General features: G+C 42.2%; 1 long non-coding RNA gene across 1 annotated transcript in view; it reads right to left on the bottom strand.

The window, feature by feature from the left end:
* LOC150047142 (uncharacterized) overlaps nucleotides 1-1522 on the bottom strand; it is a 20016-nt gene extending 18494 nt beyond the window's left edge. The window contains exons 1-2 of the long non-coding RNA XR_016539508.1: nucleotides 516-1522; nucleotides 1-30 (exon numbers count right to left, since the gene is read on the bottom strand). The exon at nucleotides 1-30 is cut by the window's left edge and continues 63 nt beyond it. This is a non-coding gene — a long non-coding RNA (uncharacterized LOC150047142). The remainder of the gene's footprint in view (nucleotides 31-515) is intronic.
* Between the last annotated feature and the right edge of the window lie 5532 nt (nucleotides 1523-7054).

Genomic DNA, 7054 nt, shown 5'->3' on the forward strand with positions numbered 1-7054 from the left:
TCAAATTTCCTCTTCCCCTAGCTCGAGTTACTGCCAAAACAATCATGGGTAATGAAATTTTTTTGGAAGATAATGAATGTATCAGATATCTGGAATAAGCTAATCATGAATGTGTTGGATTGTGCTTCTGGTTAAAGTGCTATGAATCGCAAATATTACTTGTGTCATTAGGAATATTGCTGTTGGTGGCTGCTCTTATGCTAGAAGAATGCAAGCTCACAGTCTTCAGCTCCCAATATGGGCAAGGACCCCTTTGCACCCTCCTCGCCAGCAAGATGGAGGAGACTTGTTGAACATGTGGACCTTAGGGAAAACAGCATTAAGGGAAGTAATTATCCTTTCACACGGAGCTGGCTACAAATAAAGTGAGAAAATCACCTTCTCAGAACTCACATGAAAAACATAATGTAGTTAATATTAAATAAAGGAATTGGGCAACCCAGTCTCTTTATACAGCCTGTGTTCCTGTGTCCTTGATCAGGGCCTGTTTTGTTTATGATTAATGAGTGACTCACCTTGAGCTGTGTTCAGTTCAATGCATACCTCATTAAGAATTTGAAGAGGTCGTTTGTTCCATGGATTCAAAATAAAAACTTCTTTGTACATTCAGTAAGTTAAGAGTCGCTACAAAGTTGGGACAAAAGAGAACCAGAAGACAAGTGTGGTAGGTTGCCTTTCAGAATTCGGAGATCAGGTCTAACCCTGGCTCTGATCCGAAAGGAGATCCCAACACACAGCCTCTGTGGCTTGGGCCCAGTTTCTGTCTTGGGTCGTCAGGGCTGCCCTGTGCTGTGATACAGAAGACTCACATAAGGGAGCCCCTCTTCCCAGTGAGGCAATGTACACTCCAGGCTAAGTCTTTAGACTTAGGTGTTTTGGTCTTCTTTCCCCATTCTCTACCAGATTCTCTTGTTTTCTCACTTAAAAAAAATTAACATCTATTGGCATCTGAAATAATTACTTTGTGATATTTACGTGCATGCCTTCATTGTCCTCTGATCAAATTTATGCTTTAGATTGTGTTTTCATATCTTCTTTATCCTCTGGAATAGCCTTGGTGGAGCTCAATGGAGTTTAATTTCATTCATGTCTAAGTGTGAGAAGCAGAAGTTTGCAGTTCTGTCTGTCTGTCTTTCTTTCTTTCTTTCTTTCATTGTCAAGGTGATTTACAGAGGGGTTACCATTATGTTCGCAGGTAGTGGGCACATTACTTCTTGAACACTGATATCCCTTCCCATGTTTTTCTCTAACTTTCCCTCCCTCCACCCCCTCCCAATCATCTTGCTTTTCCCTTTCCCTTCTCTATTTCAAATGGACAGTGTGTTTTATTACACCTTACAAAACCCAACTTGGGAGCAAAAAAGTATAAACAGATGAAGAAACGTTATGTGTCTATTTTAAAAAGTTTTCTGCTAAATAAAACCCTCTGATAAGAACTGTGTGTGATGGTTATACCTGTAACCCCAGAGTTCAGGAAATGTAGAAAATTGAATTACGAGTTTAAGACAGCTGGTACTACATATTGAAACCTCACCTGAAAGAAATAATAATGACTACTAATAATAATAGCCCTATGATAATGAAACTTATCATTATATATATTTATGTGTGCACTTGGATACATAAACTTATACATGAATACATCTATGAGAAGATAGATAGATAGATAGATAGATAGATAGATAGATAGATAGATAGATAGATAGATAGATAAATGCAGGTATAGACTTTGCTTTGTAACTCACATGAAGGACATGAGTGATGTCTTCATTACAAGCTCAAGTTGGGCAGTGAGGATTTATAGCCTCTGCCCCTTTCAACATCACACACACACACACACACACACACACACACACACACACGTGGTTTGGCCACCTGTGGGCCCCACAACGGCTCAGTTAATGATTTTTCCACAGAAAACATGTGCTCACTTGTGCATTCAAATGAGGGCTTGTCATGCAGAAATGACAGCATGTGCCAGAGCAGAGCTGGGCAGTGAATTAGGGGTCCCACGTCACAGTAGACATAGGTCATTAGTCACCTAGCCAACTTATTTCCAAAGCCAAGTTCTTTCTTGATGTGTAAGAGAAACTCTGTCCTTTGATCACAGCCGTCACGATGGGCTTAAACAACAGCAAATCTCAGGCCCCAGCTTCATTCTAGCTGGTAACTTAAACTCAGACTCCATTGTTCCTAAAGACCTTAAAGGTGACTCCTTCACCAGCTGATGAGCTGGGCCACAACTCTATCACTAGCTGGGTGCTCACAGTCCTACCTCTGCCACTAACCGATAACCTAAAATGACTACATCACTAGTTAGTAACTGCAGACCCAACTCTATCATGAGAGGGGTGAGCTTTTCCCCAATTCTCTCTCACTGGCTGGTGACCCAGGCCCAGACTCCATTGCTACTCAGTGTAATCTCCGCTCTGACTCTATCATTAACCGACAAACTTAAACCTGATCCCCCCTGCCCCCAGCTGAGTGAACCGTTGGCCAGGCAATTTTCCCTTTCAGCTTCAGGGCTGTTGCTGTAAAATAAGAACTTTAGAGTATACAGAACTTAAAAACTCTTCCTTATCTTCAGTGTTATTTGTTCAATAACAGATTTTTCTAGGAAGAATATCCATTCTGCCAGTATTCTATGATTCTGTACAAAGACCCTTTAAGAACCAGCTTTCATTCCCTGTGTCCTCTTGCTGAGCTAGAGTCATGTTGTGTCAGAGCTAAGCCTTTGTCTCACTATCTCTGTGATTCCCCTTCCTTTCCCCAAGTCAGATCAACTTATATAGAAGACAAAGCATACAGAAATAAAAATAGTGACAAGAAATAAACCAAATTTTAAGAAAATTAAGAAAGAAAGAAAGAAAGAAAGAAAGAAAGAAAAAAGAAATAATGGCAAATTGTACCGTTGAACAAAAACGCTCCTGTTGCCATTTCTTGGAGTTCATTTCAATAAGCATCCTTTTATATGGTCATATGCAAACAGCTATTGAGCCCTTGTGGTAAGCCCATTCAACTGTGATACTCACTAGACACTATGTTGGAAATGAAATTTACAACTTGGGGGGGAGGGGAGTTGGGGAGGAGAAGTGGGAGAAAATGCAAGAGGGGAGTAACACTGTTCAAAAAGAAATATACTCAGTACCTTACTTATACAACTGCAACCCCTCTGTATACTGCATTTACAATAAAACTCAAATTGTAAAAAAAAAAAAATAAAGCTAAGTTCAGAAGACCACTGTTAGCAACTTTTCCATGACTGGCCTTGAAGGCCTGTGAGCTCCAGTCCCATCCACACTCTCTATCAGCCATCATGGGCAACTACTGAACCACCTTAGTGGCAGCCAGTCAATTATTTTATATTATTTAATTCCAGTCATTCATATTTCTGGAAATACTATGATGAGAATTCTCGCCACAACTTATATTGATTTCAAGATTCAGACCTCAAAGAAGCCTTCTACTTATTCCTGTAATCCTAGCTATTCAGAAGGCTGAGATCTGAGACTCATAGTTCAAAGCAAACCCAGGTAGGAAAGTCTATGAGACTCTTATCTCCAAATAATCACAGAAAAAGCTGGAAGTTGGACTGTAGGCCAAGTGATAGAGTGCTAGCCTCGAGCAAAAGAAGCTCAGAACAGAGCCCATGGCCAGAGTTCAAGACCCAGGACCAACAAGAAAATACATTTTAAAGAAAGTCTGATACCAAACATTGGCAGCTAGCTCCTGTCTATAATCCTAGCTACTCAGGATGCTGAGATCTAAGGACCAAGATTAGAAGCCATCCTGGGAGAAAGTCTATGAGACTCGTATCTCCAATTAACCACCCGAAAGCTATAAGTAGAAGTGTGTGGCTCAAGTGATAGAGCGCCAGACAGAATGAAAAGATATGGAACAATACCCAAGACTGAGTTCAAACCAGCATGTGCATAAAAATAAACAAAGTTTTACAAAATCTGATCATTTCAAAGAGAAAAAAAGATTTTTTACTATAGATTAGTTTTCCTTCTCTATAAGTAGTTGCCCAAAGGAGTTGTCATTCACAAAGCAGTTCATGAATAGAAGGCATCGTAATTAATGACATCTCTTTCCACCTTCTCACCATCCCTCCCAACCCACCGCTTATCTCACTTTGTTTTTACATTTTCTAGGCGTTGCACTGAATTTTTGACTAACCCTCCTCTGCTTACTATCTTCTGCCTGTCCTGGGTCTTGTACTCTATCCCTTGAATCGCAGCTGTTTCTGGCTTTTTGTTGTTGCTACTATTGTTGATTGGAAAGAAGAGTTTCATGGGTTTTCCTGCCTGTACGACCTTCAAAGCTCAATTCTCAGATCTTAGCCTCCTGAGTAGCTAGCATCATAGGCATGAACCACCAGCACCCAGCTGCTGTTTATTTTTTATTTTATTTCATACTCAGTACAAGGGTCCCATCCGTTCGCTAGGTGGCTTGGGGGACTGTTAGATGCCTCACTGAGCATCCCTGTCTACATGTTCTAACTTGAAAACCAATTAAGCTAGCTCAGAGTTATGAAAGCCCTCATCAAACATCAGACAAACAACTCCTCTGCTTTATGATAGAGGCTTTGTGTGGCCTGCATACCCTCATCATCAGAAAGTGACTGCTGTACCTCTATCAGCTTCTCCCAGGACCTTTTTCCTATAACTCATAGATCTTAATCCTTCCCACTTCCCATATCACTGGAAGGTCTCTTGGAGAAAAAAGGGGGCTGAAGTCGGTTTGGCAATTCATGTTTTTTTTGCTGCATTTTCCCAGTACCACCTGGCCACATAAGGGACACTGCCAACTCTCCAATTAAGCATTGATACTTTTCCTTATTCCTGCCAGTAAGTGATCCAGTACTCATTGTTCAAGCACTCGGACCTTGAGGGGCTAGGATGCTTTCCTTCTTACAGTCTTTATCCAACTTCTCTGAGGGTTCAGATGGATGAGAAGCCTCCGATTGCTCTGATCTCACCAGCATTCACCTCAAGGTCAGAATCTTCATTTGTATTTTAAATACCTCTCCTGTCTTCCTGCTCCCCAGCTTCAAGTAACATCCTTTCATGTGGAGATGCTTATGGAGACAACTATGAGGTAGACACAAAGAACTTACTGCCAGGCTCTAGTAGGGAGCTGGACTCAGACATGACCCCCTTTGTAGGAAAAGCTAAACGTCTACAGAGACTGTTCTGTTATCCATTTCAGCTTTCACTTGCAACACTCTTCTCCTCCATGGACTCTTCTCAGTCCATAGGGTTTAGTGGGAAGAAGCCTATCAACAGAACCCAAGCATGTGTCCATTGCTCCCTCTGGACCAGTGGTTCAAAGCACTCAGGATCAACGTGAGGCCACAAGAACAGTGCTGAAACTACAGACCTGGGATAATCCACACCATACGACCATGGAGTCTACAGCTTTTGGTCACCAGTCCCACCCTTGAGAGAGCAGAGGGTGAGTCAACCACAGACCATAGAAACGCAGAGAGCAGAGAGAATTCTGATCATGCCATGGAGCACCAGAGTCCCGATTTCTTGCCCGCTCTTATCATATCCATGTAGCAGGTAATTCTTGCCCATGTTTGCAGACTGAGCACACTTGAGTTAATCTCCTGGTCACTTGACATTAGAATAATCTTAAATGACACCCACAAATGGCCAGCATCCTTATGTCCCATCCTTTTACAGTTCCCAAAGTTCTCATCTCATTTTCTTCCTACCTTTCTTCCACATTCAATCCTTGCTGTGCACAGAGAGGGATGTGGTGTCAAACCCAGTGCTTGCAAGTGAGGTGTGATGCTTTCAGTGACTGAGATTGTTCAAGGGCTGTGCTAAGTGTCCTCCTGAGGAGTGGACAAGTCCAGAGCTACATAGTCATCAGGGACCTCTAGCCTAGTTGGAGAGCAGATAAGAAGTCACTGTCAGAGGCTACCCACTTGCATGCAGGCAAGAAATTGTTCAAAGCAGTCTGCAAGGCTGGCTGATAGCCCTAACTGAATGGTTGATGAGTAAATCAGATGACAGTGCCTGGTGACAGTGGTTCACATCTACAATCCTTGCTGCACAGAGGCTGAGATCTGAGAAGCAAGTTTTATTTGTTTTGTTTTGGATTTCTTTGTAATTTGTTTTGTGTTGCCAGTCCTAGGGCTTGAACGCAGGGCCTGGGCACTCTCCTTGGACACTTTTTGCTCAAGGTTAGCACTCTACCACTTGAGCCACAGCATCACTTCTAGCTTTTTCTGTGTATATAGTATCGAGGAGTTGAACCTGGGGCTTTGTGTATCTACCAGTAGACCACACTCGCAGCCCATGAGAAGCAAGTTTTTGAAGCCAGTCTGAGCAGAGAAAGTCTGTGAGACTCCAGATGGAAGTAGAGCCACGGCTTAAGCAGTATAACACCAACCTTGAGTGAATAAAGGTAAGGTATAGTGCCCAGGTCTGAGTTCAAGCCCCAGCACAACTGGCACACACAAAAACAATCCTTTTAAAAAGAGAATCATAATAGAAGGGAATAAAGAGAATTCTTGGCAGAGGGCAGAGCAAATGCAAAAGGCCCTGATGCAGGAAGTACGTATACTGAAGGAACTTGAAAATGTGCAATGTGGCTGAAGCACAGAGAACTAGGAGGTAAGTGAATACTTGGCAAGTCAGGAGAAAAATTCTGCCTTTATTTTCCTGCAAAGACATGGGGGATTTTTAAGGACTGTGATTTGCTTGAGTGTAAAGATAACACACCTACAATTCTGTAAGTTAATTGTCTAGCATGGGACATCACGAGTATACAACGTTCACATAGACCATGGAGCGTGTATATGCATATAGTTACATCTATATTTCTTATTTGGTTGGTTGGTTGGGGTTTTTTTTGCAGGTCCTGGAGCTTGAATTCTGAGCTTGGCCTCTGTTCCTGAGCTTCTTTTGCCCAAAGCTAGTGTTCTACCACTTGAGCCCCAGAACTACTTTTGTCTTTTTCTGAGTAGTTTAGTGGACATAAGAGTCTCGTAGACGTCTATGTCCCGGCTGGCCTTGAACCACGAATCCTAGATCTCAGC

Source organism: Megascapheus bottae, chromosome 24 (assembly GCF_031878675.1).
Source record: "Megascapheus bottae isolate mThoBot1 chromosome 24, mThoBot2.hap1, whole genome shotgun sequence".
In the NCBI taxonomy this organism is placed as follows: domain Eukaryota; kingdom Metazoa; phylum Chordata; class Mammalia; order Rodentia; family Geomyidae; genus Megascapheus; species Megascapheus bottae.